The following is a 22,804-nucleotide window of genomic DNA, read 5'->3' on the forward strand; positions in this document are numbered from 1 at the left end:
GGCAAAAAATGTAATTTATTTACAGTTTTAAATCTTGTTTTTAATCCAATCATGAATTTTTGGGCTCGGACTCACGATTTTTGAATGTTTGGTGTTAGCAACATGGCCACTGCCAGAAAAGGAATCAGGACTCTTGAGCTACAGAATTTGCACGATACGATAGCCCAGCCAAATGGCTATTTTGTTTGTGTTTGGCCCTATACAGTTAAACGCCTGTAAAACAAACACTAGTTGATGTATTACCAACAGTGCCTATGGTAAAGGTCTACAGGAATCCCCTTAACAACAAGGAAGAACCAATACTCAACCTTAATGAAACTGGCTAGTCAGCCATCATCAAGAGGCCTATTAGCAACTGAACAAAAGGCTCAGGTGCCACTTCATATGGGTGCTGAGAAGGCTGCAGAAATGACTAACACTGTTTACACCACAGCAACAAACCCCTTGTAATTGAGTCAGCTGGACCAAACCAGTTTGAGAACCTTTCATTTTTTCCATATTAGCTATGATGACTCAATTTAAGAACACCAGTTGCACATCAGCTCTGCTGTTTTAAATCATGTCAACTGCAATGCCCTCTTGGTACCTATTTCATAGCATCAGTACAGCTTCCAGACATAGTGAATTGTGGAAGATTTGAAAAAGTCACTTATGCACTATGGAACAGCAGCAGGAGGACTAGCTGAACCATTTTAGCTATTCTGTGTTCACATGAGCACTAAACCAGTTCAGATTGAACAAGTTATTTAGACCTTCTGAAAGCAAGTTTAATCTATACAGTTCTGGTGTTGGATCATATTAAAGAAAGAAGTTTAAAAGAGGCTTCTGTATTAAAATCACAAATGAGTTTGATTCCCCATAGTTTAAATTCCAGGGTATTACTAATTAAGAGGTCTCTTGGTTTTTGGTACTGTTTCTCTCCCTCTATGTGTGAAACTTGCAAGCTGCTAATTGTGTTAGTACATTCTAAGACAGTCTGTTCTCAAAGCAATTCACACAGAGAGAGACTCAAAGCAATACTCTAACAACAAAAACAGCACCCAAAGACTCCCCGCCCTTTTGTTGTATTAACAATTGTGATTAAAATAGCGATAGAGGATGTATGTGGATGGATGCTTGGTGTGGATAATAACTGAATGATCAGGGAGGTGCCAGCCTAAGAATCCAGTGTCCATCGGCTGAAGAAGGCGTCAAGTGGAAATAACCAGAGGACCCCCCGGAGGACAGACTGGAATCCACCCAACAGCCTCAAGAATGGGAGAACCAAAGAACAAGATAACATCTTGGAGCCGTCAGGAATGTGCTATCTGCTGATTGATTCAGCAACAGCATGATGAAGCAATTCCCATAGACTGGCATAGGAAGAAATTCCTATAAAAATAGACTCTAAAAAGCGAGAACTTTGGGGTCTGATTCTGCAAACCAACTTCCAGGAGCATCAGATGAGCATCTGACAAGGCCCTGCTCCCTCCTCATGTCCAGGCCACCTGGCCAGTGGCTTGGCATGAGCAACTCTAAGGCTGGTAACTATGATAACAACCTGTGTGTGTGTGTGTGTGTGTGTGTATGAATGAATGTGTGAATTAATGTGAGATTGAATGGAATGTTATAGCTATAATTAACTGAGTCTTGGGAGGAAGGCTTTGGCTCGAGTGGTGTCAAGTACTGCCTCAATGAATTCTATATGTTGCACTGGGGCGAGGGTCGACTTTTTGTCGTTTATTATGAGGCCCAGGTCGCAGTAGGTGGAACAGACCAGATTGAGATGCCTGATCAGAGGCCTGGCACCTTATCAACCAACCAGTCATCGAGGTACGGATAAATCAGGACTCCCCAACGTTGCCGGTAAGCAGCCCCTGGTGCTATACACTTTGGGAACACTCTCGAGGCCAACGAGACCCAAAAGGGCATCGCTGTTAACTGGAAATGGTGCTGGCCCAACGTGGAAGAGAGGAAAAGCAAGTGCCCCAAGGAATATGGAAATATGGAAGCAGTGTCCTTTAAATCAAGGGTGGTATACCAGTCTCCTGAATTCAGAGAGGGGATGATGGAGGTCAGGGAGACCATACTAAACTTCAACTTTTTGAGAGACTCGTTGAGGCGGTGCAGGTCTAGAATAGGTCTGAGGCCCCCTTTTGCCTTCGGAATAGAGGAAGTAACAGGAGTAAAATCCTCTTCCACTGCCCCTAGGCACAGGAGGTTTTCAACCTCCTGAACGAGGAGTTGCTCATGAGAAGTGTCCCTGAAGAGGGACAGGGAAGGGTGGCAGAAGTGTTGGTCAGCTACAAACTACAGGGTATAGCCCGATGAGACTGTGATGAACACAGAGGTCCAAGGCAATATGGGACCAGGCCAACTGGAACAGGGTGACCAGATGTCCCAATTTTATAGGGACAGTCCCAATATTTGGGGCTTTGTCTTATATAGGCACCTATTATCCCCCACCCCCGTCCCGATTTTTCACATTTGCTATCTGGTCACCCTAGACCGGAAAGGGTGGAGGTGGTTGACGAAGACGGGGAATGGATCCGGTGCAGTGACTGCAGCATCGTCCTTGGATGCACCCTCAAAATGACTGCTTCTGGCTGCCTTGATCCCTGCAAGGATCAGGCTGGGCACGTGGACGAGATGACGACTGGTGGCATCACTTAAAACCCCTGTCTTGGTCCTTTTTGTAGAGGCTGGAACGAGGGGTACCCCAAGACCTTGATGACGGCAGAGGCGGGGGGGGGGGGGGGAACACGCGGAACGGCTTTCTGGCCTGCTGAGGAGTATGTAGGCCTAAGGAGCAGAGGGTGGCCTGGGAGTCTAGCATCAGTCAGCTCAGAGAAGAGCCCTGTTCCCTCAAACGGGAGGTCCTAGAGGGTGGATTGCATTGCCTGGGACAGCCTGGAGGTCTGTAACCAGGAGCTACACCTCATGGCTATTGCAGAGGCAACCATCCTGGACACCGAGTCCGTGGTGTCCCAGGCCATCTGGAGGACACCCCTGGCTACCACCTTACCCTCCTCTATGAGAGTGGCAAACTCCTGCACCCAATCCTGCGGGAAGCTCGCTTTGAATCTCCCGATGGAGTCCCACAGGTTGAAATTGTATCTGCCAAATAGGGCCTGATGGTTAGAGACCCTAAACTGGAGGCTTGCTATGGAATACATTTTTCTGACATAAATCCAGCCTCTTGGCTTCTTTATTTTTGGGGGTGCCTCTAGCCTGGCCTTTTCATTGACAGCAGACACAATCAAGGACCCCACAGGAGGGTGTGCATATAGTATTCACACCCCTTTGTGGGGACATAGTACTTCTTTTCCACCTTCTTGGATGTGGGCAGAATGGAAGATGGTTAGCCACACTGACTTGGGAATCTTTAGGACCCCTGGGTGAATGGGCAATGCAACCCGGGCTGGGGCAGAGGACGGAAGGACACTGAAGAGGTCATTAGGCTCCTCAGCTAGCTCCTCAACCTCCAAGTTCAGGTTGGTCGCCACCCTTTTAAGTAGGGCTTGGTGCTCCCTGAAGTCATCAGGGGGGCTACCAGTTTGCGAGGGCCCCACCACCACCTCATCTGGGGACGATGAGGATGACTGCACCGCCAAAGGCTGGAGGGCATCCCCTTGCTGCGACAGGGACTGCTCCGCAGCTCGGCACCGCTTCGGATTGGGCTCTTTGCGCCAAAGCTGGTGCCAGCTGTGCTGGGGGGTAGCGTGTCCAATGCTGCCCGGGAGAAGTGGTGGGAGTATGGTGCCAGCATCACAGTCACCCCCCACGGGTTCCAGTACTGCCACGAGGCAGTCCATGCCCCTTGACCCCATGCCAATGCTGAAAGCGTCTTGGCAGGCTCCTGGCTGGGAGACGATTTGCCCCAAACAGTGGAAGGGCTAAACTGTCCATCCGACCACTGTCCCTCTGGTGGTCAGGGCCGTGGAAGCTTGAGTCTGTCGACTGACTCTTGTCAGCAACTGGTACAGCGAAGGCAAGGGCCGGTGCCTGCTCGAAGAAAGCACCAGGGCCCCGGCAACTGGTGCCGTGACCAGGAATGGTCTCATGTTGGAGGAGACAGACGCCTCGGAGACCTGTAAGGCGATGGCAACTGGCGCCTTGGCAATCTCTGGTGGGAGGACCGTCGGTACCAGGAACACGGGGATCAGCGTTGCGACTCTGGAGTCCCGCATCTTGTAAGCGGAGACCATGGTGTTGGAGATCTAGGCCTCCTGGCTGGAGACCGGGGTTGTGGTACCAGGGTCCTTGGCCGTGACGAAGGGGAACAGCGCCTCTGGTCTGGGACCACTGCTTTTCGGGGCGGTCCCATCACCAGCTTGGTCGTCTAAGCTGGTGTCTTGGCAGGATCAGCCATGCGGCAAGGCATCTGTGATGCCTATCGGCCAAACTGTTCTTTGGCCGCTGGGCCCGCCTCAGGCGCAGATCGCCCTGTGATGGGCCGAGATGCCCTACTGCTCCCCAGAATCGGAGGTGGGTCCCTGGCTGGGCTAGAGGGTCTGACCACAGCGGTACCACCCGAGAGCCTCCGTTGCAGACACGAGGCCTAGCTCAGGTCCTTTGCCCGAAGTTCCCTTGCACGGTACCTGCAGACCAAACTACTTCGACTGCTTCTTCGGTACCGGCGAGGGGAAATGGTGCTGTATGGATCCTAGTGCCAGCATTGCAGATGCTGAAATACCGGGTGTGGAATCAGAGTGCAAGGACTTTGATGCTGGGCGCAGAGCAGCCTTCATGAGGAGGGCCCTTAACCAAATGTCCTGCTCTTTTGGAGTTCGGGGGTGAAAATATTTGCAGATCCAGCACTTGTCTTTTCGATGAGACTCCCTTAGGGACTTCAGACAACTCTCGTGAGGATCGCTGATGGGCACTGGCTGGCTGCACTCAGAACACAGCTTAAAGCCTGGGGAGCGGGGCACAAAGTCCCAGCCAGGACTCTAACTACTAACCTGCTACTAGAACACTTAACAAATAAAGTGATCACTGGCTAAATAACAAAGGAGAACGATCTAAACAGTGAAGAACCACTAATCCTCTTGCTAAGCAACACCAGGTGCTCCAACCAATCATCATGAGGGGTAAGAAGGAACTGAGAAGGCATAAGGCTGGTGGCGCCCGATATACTGCAGCATGAGAGCAGCACTCCAGAGGACGCCACAGCCAGCCCTACAGATACCGCTAAAGCAAAAGTCTCCAACAACTGTGCACATGGATGTGCGCACCCCTAGAATGGAATCGACATGAACAAGCACTCGAAGAAGGACTCAATCTAATTTGGAAGGATAAAGGGCTGAGTTTATTCTACAGAGATTTGAACCTGTGGCACTGAGGAGTCTAGGCGATTAGCTGGATCTGACCATTAGGGCTAGTCACTTCACGGTATGCACTCCAACACCAGCCAAAAGACAAACAGGAAGTCATGAGCGGCATAGAAACGATATAGATTTGAGGAATTCAGAAAAGATAACACGCGGTACAGAAGTGACAGCACTGGGTGGTGACTGATTATCAACAAATTAATAAACAATTCTTCTGTGTCAGTTCCTATCCAAAACAACTTAACTGTTCATTGTTCGGACTTTAGGATTCCAGTACTTAAAGTCAGTATACAGGAAATAGAAATTGAAATAAGAACGTAAGCCTAATTCTAGGATTTTTGACATTCACTTGCACACCTCCCACTTGTCATTCCTCACCATGACACTGCCCATTCACTGAAAGTCTGGGTTAGATACTGAAAGTTGACTGAAGGTTACATTTTATTTTCCAAGTATTAACACTATTAGTCAGCAAACTTTTCTGTTACCAGAGTGAAGGGGAGAGGTAAAGGCAGGTTTCAACTTAGAACTGCAAGTCCTATGCCTACTAGTACTCAGCTTCTCTTGCAATATTTCAAATCTGAAGTGATTATTTAACAGGGGAAACAAAAACAAAACTTTTAAGAAAGTTCACATAGATCAACTACTTTTTTTTGTTTTTGTAAATGTTTCAAAAATATATTAACCTTATTTGTAACTTTAATAAGGACTTAAGTTGCAAGAAATTCAGCTAGATCAACTGAAATATTTTATAGTTTTAGTATTAAATTTTCCCCTGCATCAGAAGAGTATAGTTACCTTAGTCTTCTTAAACCTGAATACAGGCCTCCATTATTCTAAGAATTAAAGATCTGATCTACCTGGGAAGATCCCTGTGCCTGCAAGCAGATCCATTTACTTCACCTGGGTTTCGTGTAAGGGTCTACCAGCACAAATCAGCTCACAGGATCAAAGCCTAAATTTTGTATACTTATTAACAGCAAAAAATTATGTTATTGTAGTTACCAAAGGATTGTGATGGATACTGTACAAACACAGGGCATGTCTACAATGCAAATTAAGGTGTAACTGTAGCATGGGCAGGCATACCTGCACTAGTTTTAATCTAGCTAGCATGGATAACAAAAGCGGTGAAAATGTGAGGAAATGGATCCCAGTGTGGACCAGCAACCCAAGTACATATACAGGATCGCCTGTGGGCATGCACTGGGGTGGCTGTCCCACACTGCCACGTCTTTACTACCATTGTTATTTCTGCCAGCTAGATTAAAGCCAGCAAGGCTATATGCCTACCAATGCTGCAATCATACCTTCACTTGCAGTGTAGGCATACCCAGAGATGGAGAGAGTCCCTGCCCAAGAACAAAGAAAGGATTGGAGACAGAGATATAATATACAAGTAAATTAATATCATGATTTTTTGCACAGTATCATTTACAGAGGGGGGGAAAAACACTGTTAAATTGGGAACAGAGGCAGGGTGAATGATTTGCACTAGCAATGTGTGGGGTTTTATGGACAAATATTTTACATACCATGCTAATCTCCTCACCCTATTCAGAATACAGTAAGTCAAAACATCCTGATTCCATTTGCAATAAAGAAAATCTTTTTACCACCAATCTGAAAGCAAATCAGCAGCAGCATACAAGCCTTGCAATTCAGAAATAAAAATCTAATATTTTATAAATTAGGAAAAAAGGCAATTTCTACCCTCAGATTAATTACATAGCATTAGGGGATTGAATCACCTGCAATGATTTTACAATCCTGGATATAAAAGTAATAAGAATGTTTGTTACAACATGCTCTGTAAGAAATACTGGAAGAGATTCCCCTCCTAGAAAGGGGTTAGAAGGTCAAAGCGTGCAATTTTATGACTAGATATGTCAACCTAATAAAACGCAGCACCATCACATGAAATATACGTAGCTAAATTATGTAATTATGAAGATGAGGGACTAACACCATTGGCCAGAGGTACTAGTGTCATATATTGTAGATGTTTCTACAAATCCCCGTCAATGCATCTAAATCCTGACATGCAACACTCCAAATACAGCCTAAGGTACAGTCTACGTATAAGCAACCAGTTATTAAACATGGTAATTTTTGAAATAAACTAACATATACCATGGACTGAGAAAACCAAATCGCTTTTGCAACATTGCTAACCCCCCAAAATTAAAAAAGTAACAAGACTGGCCCCAAAATCATGAGGGGTTTTGTTTGTTTTTGTTTTTTAAATAAAAAGACTAAATAAAGTTTTTTAGTCTGTCTTAATTTTTTAACTCCCCATTCCATGTGTGTGACAATTAGTTTTCCCCACTCTGAGCACCAGACTGGGAGCTAAGAAATGCTGAGATGTAGTCCCAGCTCTGACAACTATGACTTTAGACAAGTAGCTAGGGCTTCACACTCTAAGATGCCAAGCACCCACAATTCCAACTGAAGTCAATGGTAGCTGCAAGTGCTAAGAACCTCTGAAAAAGGCAGATCCCATAACCATTCTGTGCCCCAGTTTTCCGCATCTGTAAAATGGAAATACCACCAGTTTCCTATCTAGCAGGGGTGTTGTGACAATTCATTTTTGTACAGCACTGTGAAGATGAAAAACGTACACTAAGTATTAAAAATGCTTCATGTAATGAATGCTGTTTCCTCATCCTTCATAGACGAAATTCCTTGTCACTATTCCCTCTTTTTAGTTATCACTTGCACTACTCACCCATTTTTGTTGTCAGGAACTGATTGATTGTTTTTGCTGTTACCAGACAAGGGTAAAATAAGTTGTCTTCACTATAATTTTGTTTTCTCTAAATGGGGATCAGCTGCTCTGTCCATGTAAGAGCAAGATTTTATTTTAAAAAAAAAAAAACCCACACACATGCACAAAAACCAGAAGACTGGCAGTCATGACTGAGATCTGATGCAAGTGATATAGGGAAATGAATGCATACTCACGGAGACAACCTTCAATAGCCAGACCTCTAAAATTCCAGTGATCTCACCTCTTGCTGGCTATATTCACAAAGCTCATACAAGAACCATAGGAAAGTTTGTTCTATTTAACAGAACTAAATGTAATTTTGCTGCTCCTAACGTAAATATTTTTTAATTGGTTGACTTTTTTAACCTCCCAGACCCTATTAATTTGTCACATTCACACTGAACCACCAAGACAGAACTGGTGCTCAGACTCTATAGTGGGGAATGTTATAGAAAATATAAGCTAGAAAGATCCACTCTACCATGGTCAACTTAATAAAATGAATCAAGTCAGACTGGAGATTGAGTGTGGAGAAGCAGGGAGGAAAAGAAGGTTTATAGAATGAGTCTGTTCATTATTCTCATCAGGCTGAGGTCTCACTTTCACTCCCCTCAGGAAGAAGGATCTATTTCATAAGTCTGCTCTTTGAAATGGCTGAATATAAAACAGGTTGCAAAAAACCAACATAGGGAGAATACTGCATAGACTTAGTCAGTAACCACCCTGTGACAGAGGAGCATTATGGCTACCCTTTTGCCTCAATAATCAATATGGTATCTCCTAAGCATTTGTGCCATCCTCACAGATGAGCTATAGTATGAATCATGAATGGAGAGGAACATCTTCTGGCAGAAGTCAGTCTGAATGTGAGAAAATGGGCATGGAGAATTTGAGATGCTATGCAGCGTCTTTGGTGAGGCCTAGAAAACTCTCTTCCACCATAGTGTCCACCTAGTCCCAATCAGAACTGCTCCAGTGACAAAAAGCCTCGTCAATCTAGGCTGACTCTAAAGGCAGAATTCTCATTTTCTTGCTGAACAGTTTTCTGTATTCTGCAGATAGAATCAACTAGATTCAAACACAATTATCCAACTCGGTGGGAGCAGAGATGCATCACAAGGTAGCAAATTTATCTTTCCTGTGTCAGCTGTGGCCAGCATCACTCACAGACAACCCTAAAGGTACTTTGAGATTTTTCTAATATATGCAAGATGAATTTATGTTCTACATGGCTACTACAAACCAAGCATCATAGATTAAGATGGTCATCCAAACACAGTTTCTGGAGCAAGGGTTGGACAGCCAGTTGTTTCTATCTACCTGGCACACTGCTCTTCCACTAGAATGAAGGTATTAATCTCATTAAATTACCACTATGCTTTTAACCATTGCTTTTTAGGAAAGATTATTGGAACAGTTTTAGCAAAGGAGTTCTAGTGCAATCTGGGATCTTCAACATTTAACTGACCACTGACAGCGTAGTTCGAAGCCTGGGTACAACACAGTGGCCAGAGTGTCTCAGTGATCAGTCTTCTTCTACTAATAAGCAAAAGCCATGTGTCCATGCTGTCTTCCAGGTCTGTCCAAAGCCTTTGATACAGCAACATGCTGTTGACTGACACAAGTGGATGGAATAATTTTTGAGTAGCTCTGGGAAGTTGCTCTTCTACCCTGAAGGCGGTCTTTTGCAGAGCACCACAGGTCTCTATTCAGCCAGTTCTCATGTGTAAGAGGCACGTGCAGACAGACCTGAGATTGAGAGGCTGCTTGGCCTGCAATGCCACCGTCATGCGGCAGCCAAGGTGTACCTTTGTTAGGACACAGATGTCCTTGTTTTCCCAAACCCAGACTGAAATGGGAGCTTGGATAAGACTAAGCTGGGGAGCTCAACCTATAAAAGATGTAGGCGTTGCTGATGGGTCAGGGACACTTGTTCTGACACTTTTAGGGATGTTTATGAAAAGAAAAAATTAGGGAGGAATTAGGAAGGTTGCTTAGACCTCTCTCTCCTGCTTCTCTCTCCTCCTCCAGAGAAACTGGGACCTCTCTCCCCCATGCTCCCCTCTCCCCAGAGAAACTGGGACCTCTCCTCACCCTTTGTCTATAGCCAAGGGAGGGGGCCCAGACGCCCACCACCACCAAAGAGGGAGGAACAGCCCTAGGAAAGCTGTCCTATGCTGTCAAGGGCCCTTAATTACTTTGGCCAGTCCCAGGCCTGGACCTCCTTCCTGGGATGATTCTCCTCCTCTTATCCCTTCTTTGTCACATCCCCTCTCTCCTCCTGCTGTCTCTTCCTGCCCCCTCTGGATTCTGCTCCCCCGCAGACTGTACAGTGAGGGTCTGAGAGGAGGCAAGACATGGGGACTGTCAATCGAGTTTTGTGGTGCTGCTAGATTCACCATCCAAAACACAGGCTGTGTGCAGAGCTAACTGCCCTGTGTGTACCATGCTGGTGTGCTCTAGGTACCAAGAGTGCATTAACATATTCCAGCAGAGCCCACACAGAACAGCTAGCGTGCAACACACAGCCTGTCCCTTGGGTGGTGAATCCAGCAGTGCCCTAACACATTCAAAATGGCTGCAACGTGCATCCTATCAGGCCCTCACCAAGCAGTCTGTGCACATGCTCTGGGTTGATGGAGAAGAACGCCCCCCCCGCTGCCATGGCACTATCTGCAGTTTTTGTCACAAGTGGTGATGAGTAACACACACACGTGTGTGCATGTTTGCAAAATTAGTAGATTTATACCTGAATTAGTAACTTTGTACCATGTAAAAAGTGGGAGGATTATGGAAAATTAGTGAGGGCTGGCATCTCTGCAGGGGAAATACATGGTCTATCTACTCTTAATTCAGTATGCAATATGGACTATTTGAACCTCACCTGCTCCTCAGAGAGTAGAAGAAATGCTTCCCCATCCCCCCAGTTTATACCTAGTTAGGAGATTTTGACCTCTACTCTCAAATGTTGTCCTTACCACACTTTGCCTTTGTCAGTTAGGTGCTGCCAAAATAACAAGGAGCGCCATAAGATTCATAGCTCATTCAGTGATACATGTCATATTCCCTGGATAAAACAGCCCCATCCTCCCTCTCTCTCAAAAACCCCCCCCAATCTATTAATTGTACTCTTCTGCACTACCATAAAAAAAATAAATCAGTTACATACTCATCCAACCCTCAAATCCAACAAACCTTTTACCCACACCCCATCCAAATGCAACAACTCTTCCACCTCTAAACCCTCATACTTCCCACTCCCCACAGCCTCAGATCGTCCAGGTGGCTCCCCTATAGCAGTGGTTCTCAATCAGGAGCCCGGGGTCCCCTGGGCGGCCGTGAGCAGGTTGCAGGGGATCCGCCAAGCAGCGCCAGCATTAGACTTGCTGGGGCCCAGCTCAGAAAGCTAAAGCCCCATCGCATGGGGCTGAAGCCCGAGACCTTGAGCCCCACCACCTGGGGTTGAAGCCAAAGCCTGAGCAGATTAGCTTCATGGTGGGGGGAGGGGGGCGTGCAGCGGCACTGTAGCATGAGGCCCCAGACAATTTTCCTGATTGCTACCCCCTAATGCCGGCCCTGGTTTTATATGCAGAAAACCAGCTGCTGTGCCACAGGTGGGCTGTGGAGTTTTTATGGCATGTTGGGGGGGGGGGAGGCTCAAAGAAAAAGGTTGAGAACCCCTGCCCTATAGGGCAGCTACTACTGAAACCAACAGCCACCCTGTGACCTCTGGCTGTGGGAGCTGTTGGTTAGATGGGGAGTGGAGTCTCCTGGCAGTGGTCCATGGAGAGAATGCACCCCCTCCCTTTGGTTCCTAAATTGGGAAGGTCTACCCTGGCTGCCGGCTATCTACCATAGCTGGGGTGTGTGGGGCTGGGGAAATGCTTGGATCAGTTGTGAAACATGCTGTTTTGCCTGGTGGTAGTCGTGGAGATACCCTCTGGGGGTAATGGGGCTTCAGGCTCCCTCCCAGTACAGACTCTGATCTCAGTGCTGGGCAGACAGGTACTGCTGGTGGCTACTGTAGCACCCTGACATGATACAGCAACATCTCGGCCTTGCCTCCTCTTTGTGAGCAGCTGGAGTGACCTGTAGAGGGGCAACGTACCCTATCTCTAGAAGCGCATGGGAGATGCTGGTGGTAGACACAGAAGGGGAGTTCCACCTACAGCAACTACGACAGCGGCAGCACCAGTTTGCAACCGTGTGTTTGAGAGATCTCCCTCCCTCCCTCCCTGCCAACCTCACAAAATGAAACTAAGAACTCCTGATCTTATAATGGGGAGTGATATCAATCATTATCACGGTACATGCATTTATGGTCTAAGCTTCAGCTTCAATGCCAGTAAGGGCTTTTTTAACAACTCTGTTGAACAGAGAACTTCCCAGCCCACAAAAAAAAAAAAAAAACAAAAAAAAACAACCTTACACCACTTACTCTGGAAAGGCCTGAATGAAGAGATAGGCCTTGCATCATGCTCTGAAAGAAAGTAAACCCAGGCCCCTGCAACGGAAGAAATCACATTCTAGAGGCAAGAACCTCTGCACTGAGAACACCCTACTAAAAATCCCTTTTCTGCTCCTGGTTTCACTGCACAACCTTCCTTCAGGAATTCATTGCTTCTTCTCCAGTCAGTCAGTTTAAGGGGAAGGGAGGTTACCTTGTGATAAGAGTATATTCTAGGGTCTGAGTGTAGGGGCTACACAGCACTCCCAGCCCTGCTTGCAACATAAGCACAAAACCAAAGTTGGCCCAAAAATTCAAAGTGCTGCTCCAAGATTACAGGGATATACCCTCGATACAACCCAGTTTGCATTTGTCCTTCCATGTTTCCCTCTGACCTTACAGCACCTTGGCACGTTCCCTTTCTGGGGTTCTGTGCTCCCAATTCATCTGTGTGTCTGTGTAATCAGTAACTTGAAACTGATACTATCTTGTCAGTTCTCTGTGGTCTTCTTGTCTAGCCATGAGAAGTGCTCCTTGCAGCACATTCATAATTCTCCATTGCCCATGGGATGGAAAAAAAGTGAGAAAAGAAGAGAGGAATGTTAATCTCTCCTCCTTCCCCTCCAGCAGAAGTCTGTGCTTCTACCACATAGAGGCTTCCCAAGGGAGGGAAGGCCATAAAATCTGTGGAGCCAAAAGTGCCTGAAAAATGGCTGCAAGTTGCTGTCTCTTCAGTTCTGCTGCTGTAAGGAAGGCTAAAGCCAGTCAATGAGTTGCTGATGGAAGATCAGTCTATGAAGTCTTCACAAAAACGCAGGGCCCTTAAGCCAAACCTGTCCCATAGCCTGGCAGGAACATCAAAGTTGGACTGACCCAAGATTGGATCAATTTCACTCTGCAGTTCCTGCAGATGCTGCTATGTAAATATCTTGTGAAGGACAGGCAGTACAGGCCTACCCCAGCTGTGAGACTCTCCCTATGGGAATTTTTAAAATGAAGTGACAGAGGAAGGCACATAGGAAGCTATATGAAAACCTGCAGTCATGCAAATTTAAAAACGGATAGAATGTAACCATACTCTTGATGTCAACCCTAGAGCTTAGGAATCACCCTCTGTAAACAAGCCCATCTCTTCAGGGCAAGCTTATAAAAAGGAGTATGCAGTAAAATATACATGGATGAAATATTAAACTTTGAGCAGTGGCTACTATACATTGCTGTATTTCGTTTCCAAATGGAGTCTGAGTATGCACAGTATTGTATATATGCCACATACAAGGATGGGGAAGAAGCCCTAAGCAGGAAACAGTAGCTAGTATTAGATTAGCACAGGTCACCCAAATTTAATGGTATGCTCAAATCTGTTTTTGATTTGCAAACCCTGCTGACATTAGATAAGAGGATATTTGGAATTAAAAATAAAATAATCAAACTAAAGTGAATCAAATGCTACTCAGCAACAGATGAGTAAAACTTAAAAAAAAAAAAAAAAAAAAAGTCAAATTGTGAACTGCCATACATGACAATGTTCCTTTCCACGCCACCCAACTCCTATTTTGACACAATCTAGCCATCATGAAAGGTACTAAGCTGTCTGCTCTAGAGTTTCCTGTCCAGAATAGATGCAGCAAGAATGCTTCACTTGCACAGCATCCCTCCAAGGCAATGTGAACAACCCTCACTTGGACAGACTCCCTCTAAAGGTGAGAGGATAGCTTAGTCCCAGTGGTCTGCGGAGATTTCCCCAAGTGTCAGTGCCAGGGCAATAGTGGGCTTGAGGATGTGAACACCAAACTGCCAGGAAATAGCTTGAGACTATTCACGTCTTTAACAGATCACCAAGAAATCTCTGGATGGTAACAACTTGTGGTTACTAATGACTAAGGGCTTGATTGTGCTCATTCCATTTTCCCTGAACAACGTCCAGAACAACGTGCAGCACTCTAGGAGTAACACAGGGAAGAAATTGGGCCTCAGAGAGATAGGATTCTTTACCATTGGCAGAATACTACCCTCTGCACCAGGTTGGAGTGGGGAGCCAAGCTTCTGCCCATTCACCTGGGAAGGGAAGAGACTGTGCATAGCATCTACTTACTCCTACAGCCCCAGACCCAGGTTCAGGGAGCCTATGTATGAGTCAGGGTTGCCAACTTTCTACTGGCACAAAACTGTACACCCTTGCCCTGCCCCTCTTCCGAAGCTCTGCCCTATCTCCAAGGCCCCGCCCCCTACCACTCCATCCCCCCCTCCCTCTGTCATTCACTCTCCCCACCCTCACTCACTCGCTGATTTTCACCAGGCTGGCTCAGAGGGTTGTGGCACAGGAGAGGGTGAGGGCTCTGGCTGGGAGTGTGGGCTCCGGGATGGAGCCAGAAATGAGGAGTTCAGGACACAGGAGGGAGCTCCAGGCTGAGACAGTGGGTTTGGGTGGGGTTGGGGGTGAGGGCTCCGGCTGGGGGTGCAGGCTCTAGCATGGGGCTGGGGATGAGGGGTTTAGGGTGCAAGAGGATGCTCCAGGCTGGGATCGAGGGGTTCGGAGGGCAGGAGGGTGATCAGGGCTGGGACAGGGGGTTGGGGTGCAGGCTCTGGGCGGCGCTTACCTCAAGTAGCTCTCGGAAGCACTAGCATGTCCCCCTCCAGCTCCTATGCGGAGGCACAGCCAGGGAGCTCTAAGCACTGCCCTGTCTGCAGGTGCCACTCCCGCAGTTCCTATTGGTTGCCAGCCAATGGGAGCTGTGGAGGCAGCACTTAAGGAGTGAGCAGCGTGCAGAGTCCCCTGGCTGCCTCTATGCTTAGGAGCCGGAGGGGGAACATGCCTCTGCTTCCAGGAGCTGCATGTAGCCAAGGCAGGCAGGGAACTTGCCTTAGCCACACTGTGCTGCCGACCAGACTTTTAACGGCCCAGTCAGCAGTGCTGACTGGAGCCACCAGGGTCCCTTTTCGACCAGGCATTCCGGTCGAAAACCAGACACCTGGCAACCCTAGTAGTATGAGTGAACCCCCGCAAATGACCAGATTTAATTACCTTAAATTATTTAATGACCAAATTCAATGACCTTAAACTGGAAATAAGCCAGTGATCAAGAAGAAAAATGTTTAGTAGTCTCATCACCAATCCCCTTCCATTTCTTGGTCTGAAACTCTTCTATTCCACTGGTATGCTGAGTCCCCATCCCCCGCACCAACCTTCTCTCAAGACTCCTATTCCATCCATAAATTACATTTGTGTCAAAAAAAAAAAAAAAAACTTGTAGCATCAGCCTTAACAGTGAAATTTCTTGCTGTTAACTTATGCCATTATTCTAAATTTATTTAAACACAGCTTTATGTAGTTTGCCTATCTTATTAAATAAAATTTGTGAAAACCTCTCCCCCCCACACACACATACTTTAGACTGTTTACACATTTAGTCCAAGAGGATGTTCTCGTTTTATAAACAGTCTGACTAGTGACTGCATTATTAGCAGGGAAAAAAATAACTTGCGGATAAAAATGTAGGCAAAACACTGTCTGCTAAAGCCCAAAAGTGGAACAAAAAGACTAAACACCAGAGTTTAAATTAAAAAAAACAAAAAAACAAAAAAAGAAAAGTGGTTCAGAATTAAAGCTGAGGAAATAAGAGCGTAAGATATGCTCAATCAATTTTGCCCTTTCCCTATTTACAGAATATTCTTGAATGTATTCATATTTGACAGTTTGAGATTTTAAAAAAAACTGATTGTGAGCAGGTCACTGTGACTATCTGATACAACATTCTAAATTTGACTTGTGCTGGTTAGTTATAACTGGTCACGCAAGTCATGTGGCATTGTTTCTGTTCTCTGATAGGATGAGCACAATACTTATCAGGAAAAGTGCTTAAAGAGCCATGACATGAGTAGCAGATAAACAGGATCAGGAAAGTATATACTGTAACACTTTAAACCTTTTCCTTTCTGGGCTATACAGGCCTTGCCTTCATTTCCTCTTACCTTATTATTCCTAGGGGAAAAAAATACTCCACTACAAAATTTATCGACTAGGTTCAACATTTAAATTTAGCTTTTTGGCTCACACTTATTTACATGTGCACATGTGGTCCTAGTTGCAAAGAGTATGGTCTGATCCCTGCGTAGCTTGCTTAATTTACTGCCTCAAGGCTATGAGGGGGATATTGGGAAACCCATCATTCCATATGAATGATATTATTTCCAGTGTGAATATTTGCACAAGATTAACATTTGCTATTCACAAGTACTTGAACGTCTGAGCATAAAGTTAGCTTTTTGCGAGTATTCATGAATAAAATTCAATTGCTTGAATATCTGTGAAAAGCAAACACAAGAATGTGTCAGCGTAGCCTAAATGTATTAGTTTTTGATTAATCTCAGACTTTTTTGGTGGTATTTGCCTAGCTCTATTCAAAATGATGCATCACAGATTTAGCAAATAACTTTTTCTTGCCACTCAAGCACTCTGTCATAAATAATAATATAAAGTGAGATCACACTAGGTTTGTGTAGGACAAAAGTAAATTTGAGCCTTAAAAAAAAAAAAAAAAGAAGACATTAAGGGGTATATATGTAGGCCAAAGGAATATTTAATTTTATCTAGTTGACATGTTACTGCTAAGGCAAAAAAGGTGTGTTTTACAACCAGTTCTATTGAGCTAATTCTGGGGAGTTGGGAGCATTCAACTGAAGTCAGTGGAAATACTCTTGGCAGTAAGTGTTTGCCATAATGGACCCTTGACTATGGAGTCATTCTTTAATGTGCCTCTCAAACAATCTACGGAAGACAGTCTTGCTGAAAACAACCCTTAAACATCACAAGTCAAGGAGGGGGGAAAAAGCCAAAATATCACTAAAAATGTTCCACTTAAATAATGAAGAATCTCTTATATTTTAGCATTATAGACCTGGATTTGAGAAGTTCTGAATTGGGTTACAGCAATATTTATTCACCACAGCATAAATCTTCCTTACACAGTAGTAAAACTGCCTAATAATTTAACCGTCAATCATTTTTATTTTAACTTGTCAACAATTGCCTGAAATAGGAATTTGTTTTATAGTCTGTTTTCACATGTCTGTAGTTTTAAAAATGTGACTGTTTCAAACTCTTTGCATGGATAATGTTTGTAGACTGCATTTACATGCAAAGACAGACATGTTATAATTAACTAGTCTCTTGGGTTCTGCAGGGTGGCCAGTGTGCATTCTACAAAGGCACCTGCATCATCCTATAGATAGGTGCTGCATTCAGAGTGTGGTTTTCCACTAAAAGCAAAGGAGCAGCCTGAAAAGGCATGGTCCTGCGAAATACATAACCAAAGGACAGGAATGGGTTAAACCATGATTTTCCCGCCAAAGATATCATCAAGTTACCTACCACTTCTGGAATGTGAATTTTAAGTGATGTTGTATTACTGTACTTTAACATGTACAAATTTCATTACAATGTTATACCAAAACAGGATTACCGCATGTAAAGAATCTGATTATACTTGTCTCGGGTACAAGGTTTTAATCTGGCAACATGTGGGTTTTAAACTTCAAACACCTGAAAGTATCTGCTTTCGGTGGGAGGGGAGAAAATAAACTATCCTTCAGAAAAGGAAAATGCTGCTTAACAAAGCTATAGCTCTCATTTCTTCCCACCAAATCAAGTCATTGATAAAACAGAAACCATTTTAGACCATTTACTGTAATTCAGCCTAGGTAAATTTTAACCAAAGCATCACTGTAAAAGCTAGTAATGTGGTGATACTCTCATTGCAGCACACACTTTCTTTTTAAAGAAAGACTTTAAAAGACTAATATAATAAACTCAAGATAGCGTCATCATTTACAAAATAACTGGCATTTTTCTAAAAGCTTTTGAGAAGCATGCTCAGTTTACATCTCCACTTCCTGTTACTATCTCTCCTCTTTGCTTTTCATTCTTTCAACCAAAAATTACATTACTGATGCTACAGCATTTCACTATCAGGATAAGGATTCAGGACAAGATTTTTGAACGACTGAGCAGCGGGCGTGGTGCCACAACTTAACTGTGAACTACCAAATAAAGTAAGAAGTGTATTAAAGACTTAATTACTATACTCCTAGTATTCATGTACACTATAATACTTTGGCATGTTCAATTTATAATACTTTTTCCATCAGACAAAGACTGCTGACAGTGTAAAAACTGGGGCCCAATCCCACAAAATTGCCATTTACAGTGTCCCTAGAGGGTTTCTAAAAACAAAGATGTTGGAAAGAAAGAGAGAAAGAACCAGCAGCAGCGAGCAACAGGCCAGCTTATCTCGTGATTGCACTCTTTGGTGTGAAATCTTGACGCAGGCTTAAGACAAGATATTGAGTGTCACAACTACTTCAAAGTTTGCATTCATATATTTTCAGTGCAATTTTAAAACTAATAAAGTCTCTATATAGCTCGTTGTTTTGTTCCAAAGTTGATGTCTCAAAATAAACTCCATCATAAGGAAAAAAAAAAGACAAAACAGTTTACAATTGGCCAAAGCATAAAATGTTGTTCAATGTTATCGATTTATTGTTTTTCTTCAAATTAATTAAAATTAACCAAATCCTAAATTTCTTACCTATTCAAATCCCTCACTGACTACAAGAATGATACTGAAAAACACTTCTATAATGTATATCTTTTCCTTTACAAGATGTTCTTGTGCCAACAACGCTGAACGGTCATTACTAACTCGGTTTTCACAGGAACTGACTGCAACCCCTTTGCTGCTTTTGTAGTTCACATGATGAAACAGCAGCCTCCCACTTATTTCAGTTTCCAAATTATTAAAGTGTCTTTTCTCCACTAGTCCTAAAAATATGAATCCAACTCCTTGCTTATGTTAGGGTGAGTGTGGTGAAGCGAAGGATATCTGGAGGATCTAGTCAGACTGCTGAGAGGTTAGGGTATTTTTTTACAAATGTTACGTCTAATACTATGCTAATAAGGTTGATAATAGGAGGCATTTTACCTATGGGGGGCATTTTCGCCCTAGCATTCCCCAGGTACTGATTTGTTGGAACCACAGATTTTCTACATAAACCCACTTTATTTAGGCTTAATGCCAGCCAGTTTCCCACTGTTTTTGAGACATTATTTGGCTTCTTCAGTCAATGCAAAAATGGGGCTAAGTTCTGATCTTAGCTACACTGATGTAAATATAGAGTAACTCCACCAATTTCAGTAGAATTACTCTATATTCACACCACTGTAAATGAGATCAGAATCTGCTCAGAGGTTGTAAAAACGTGAGACTTTAGTGATGAAAAACATTCAAGCTTGAGAAAGGATACTTTTAATAAAGAGATTAATTCTGCTCTTTTCCTACAATATACAGAACTGCTCAGCTCAGAACCATCTTTGTTCCAGTCTTATAAAGTCTAACCCTGTTTAGACTTTTCACTGACTTCCATACATGTAGTACAATCTGAGTTTGGTATTGTGATTCTGCTCAGTATTTTACACTTTACTCATATTGTACTCCACATGAGTGATTTAGAGATTCACCCTAGTGTAGAAAATGTCTCCTCTGCTGTACAAATGGTTATGGGCATTCTATTTTTATTTACAGCAGGCAAACACAAAGACATCATTGTACATTTTTAAAAGTATTTATGGAAGTTAAATGCCTAAATACGTTTAAACGTCTGGCCCAAGGTAAAAACAGTTTTAAAAAGCACATACAAAAGTTTACTAAATATGGCTACGCCACTAAAAATATTGCAGACTAAGACTTTGATTCAATGAATATTCTTTTAAAAGGCAAACCCTCCCCACTATAGTGGTATTTATTCTTATGCTATATTTAACTATCACATTAAGATTTGCCTCTCTTGAGCTCAGGGAACCAGCATGAAAACTATAATAAAAAATTAAGATTAACTATTAGCCAAATTCATAAAACATTATGTATTTTCAAAAGTAATTATTAAAAATATCATGTGGAAATGTATTGCATTATTGCCCTTGTATGACTTGTAAAAACTCATATTTGAGTATTTTCTTTTTCTAAATCCTAACAAGCACAATACCTTTTGTGTAAACGTGTATGATAGTACAAGATATGAGTATCTGTATAAACAGAAGAGAAAAAAGAAAGGATCATTAATATTTGTTATGCATGTAGGACCTCCTGCCAATCAAAAGTTACGACTTTTACAGGATTGTTACACTTAATTGCATAATGGACACTAATAAAATATTTTAAGAGAATAAGGTCACCACGGCTGGCTAACACAGTTTTGTGCCAGCCACTATTCACAACAAGTAGCTTTCATTACCATTTTGAAATCAAGGAGACAGACAGTGAGTATTCCTCACTATTTTTCCAAACTGAATGCAATTAATATTTATATTTTATTTATGCTGTGTCCAAAGCTCTCTGGATAGCTAACAAAATATAACTTGAAGGCAACTTTACTCAATAAAACCCCAAACTAATCTGCAAAACATTTCACTAACCTGCCTTCCAACATTCAACAAATAGAGAAGTGAGGAAGGATGGATGATGCTTTGTTTAAAGCACTGGACAGAAATGCAGGACTGAAACTAAATTCAGCTCCAGGCTCTGCCACAGTCTCCCCGTGTGACCTCTGAGAAGTCACTTTGCACCCCATCTGTAAACTTGGACAATACTACTTTCTTTCTCTTCTTGTTTACTTAAATTGTGAGCTCTTCAGGGCAGGGACACGCTTGCTAAGCAAAGCATTTGTCCAGAGCATGGCATAAAGGAGCCCCAGTCTCAGTTGGGAGCCTCTAGATGCTATCACAAAAAAAACAAACTACCACCACCTATACCCATAGAACACTGAAAAAAAATCTAGACCATCTACTGGGCCAATTTACATTGATGAACAAGTAGACTTAAGAGTATTTCAGACCCATAGGATCTCAGTGGAGAAGCCCTGCCTCCTAACCTCTGAAGATTATGGTATAGGACAGTCAGCAAACCCAAACCTGTTGATTCCAGCTGCTATAGCAGCACACAAGGTAAAATAATATGTTGCATGTACATAGGAGCATCATTCATCAGAAGATCTCAAAGTGCTTTACAAACGATAAAGATCAGGTTCTCCCCTGCAGAGGGGAACTCAAACTACTCAGATCAGGGGACACAGAAGGGGGGAAGTGTCAGCTCCAAGGCATGCTCCCCAGTTCCCTGAGATCCCACAGAAACACTTCCTCCACCTCTCCCCACGACTATATTTTCTAGGTTTTGGGGTACATGAGTGAACAGAGTCAAGTAAAGCTGCTCTACACTACATGCCTGGGGTGACCAGATTTTCAAAATAAAAAACAAGAAATTAGTCATTGGTGGGGAGAGTATTTAGGGGGCAGTTTTAGTAGCCATTAGCAAGATGTGCATGAACGGGGAGAGAGGGGGGAAGAGAGAGAGAGATCTACCAGCCAAGCAATGCCCACTGACACCCCACTCCTTTCCTGATATTCTGTGGATTTGACTCTACATGCAGGAGGGGACTGGTTTAAGGACTTGCACAAAGAAGGTCTGGGATGGTACAGGACAGGGTGTCACTACAGGACAGACCTGCTGGGGGTAAGTTTTTGAGATGCATGTGCACTCACACAACAGTCAATTTCACCAGCTCAGTGGGTGGTGGTTTCCTCTGGTATCTAGTTGGCATGAGTGTGACAAAAATACTATACTCTTAGTTACTAGGAATGATCACCATAGACCTCCTCCCCTCCAGGCACCATATATCTGTCATCAGCTTGAAGTAGTATTGACTCACATGGTTCTACATCTGCTACTATATCACCTCAAGGGCTGCCAGCCAAGGAGAACATTGCTCCTGAAGGAATTTTAGAAGCTAATAGAATTATTATCCACATAACAGGCAAACCTGAAGGACTCAGCCTGTGACCAGGCTACAATTTTGGGCCCAACTCAAGTAGTTCTGATTCAGCAGAGTTCATCGCTCACGAAGTAGCTCAGGACCATGACATCCATTTCTAAACTGTAAGCTCCTCATAACAACACTCCACACTGTCAGTGTTCAACAAATTAATAATGTCACCACCCCAAAAAACCACAACTCCCCTCTCAAGAGGAAAAAAAAAAAAAAAAAAAAAAGCACAAATGTTACTTAACTAACACACCATCATACTTGCCACAGCTCTCAACTAAACCCAACTAAACCTCCAGCTTTCCAGACCAGCTTCTTGCATCCAGCCACCCCCAAGACTGGCTTTTTCAGTCCATGGTAGGTGAAGCCAGTTGCCAAGACTCTGTCTTATCAGCACTTTCC

The 22,804-nt window shown here is 43.8% G+C and overlaps 1 protein-coding gene across 7 annotated transcripts in view; it reads right to left on the bottom strand.

The window, feature by feature from the left end:
* The window catches only part of TRERF1 (transcriptional regulating factor 1), a 141,523-nt gene that overhangs the window by 100,304 nt on the left and 18,415 nt on the right, over nt 1-22,804 (bottom strand). Inside the window, exon 2 of one of the 7 annotated variants that reach the window (XM_073339030.2) lies at nt 20,570-20,609. The exons of the other annotated variants lie outside the window; for them this stretch is intronic. The gene's annotated coding sequence lies outside the window, so the exon portion shown is untranslated. The remainder of the gene's footprint in view (nt 1-20,569; nt 20,610-22,804) is intronic. 7 annotated transcript variants of the gene reach the window in all.

The sequence above is a fragment of the Lepidochelys kempii genome, chromosome 3 (genome assembly GCF_965140285.1).
Source record: "Lepidochelys kempii isolate rLepKem1 chromosome 3, rLepKem1.hap1, whole genome shotgun sequence".
Lineage (NCBI taxonomy): Eukaryota > Metazoa > Chordata > Testudines > Cheloniidae > Lepidochelys > Lepidochelys kempii.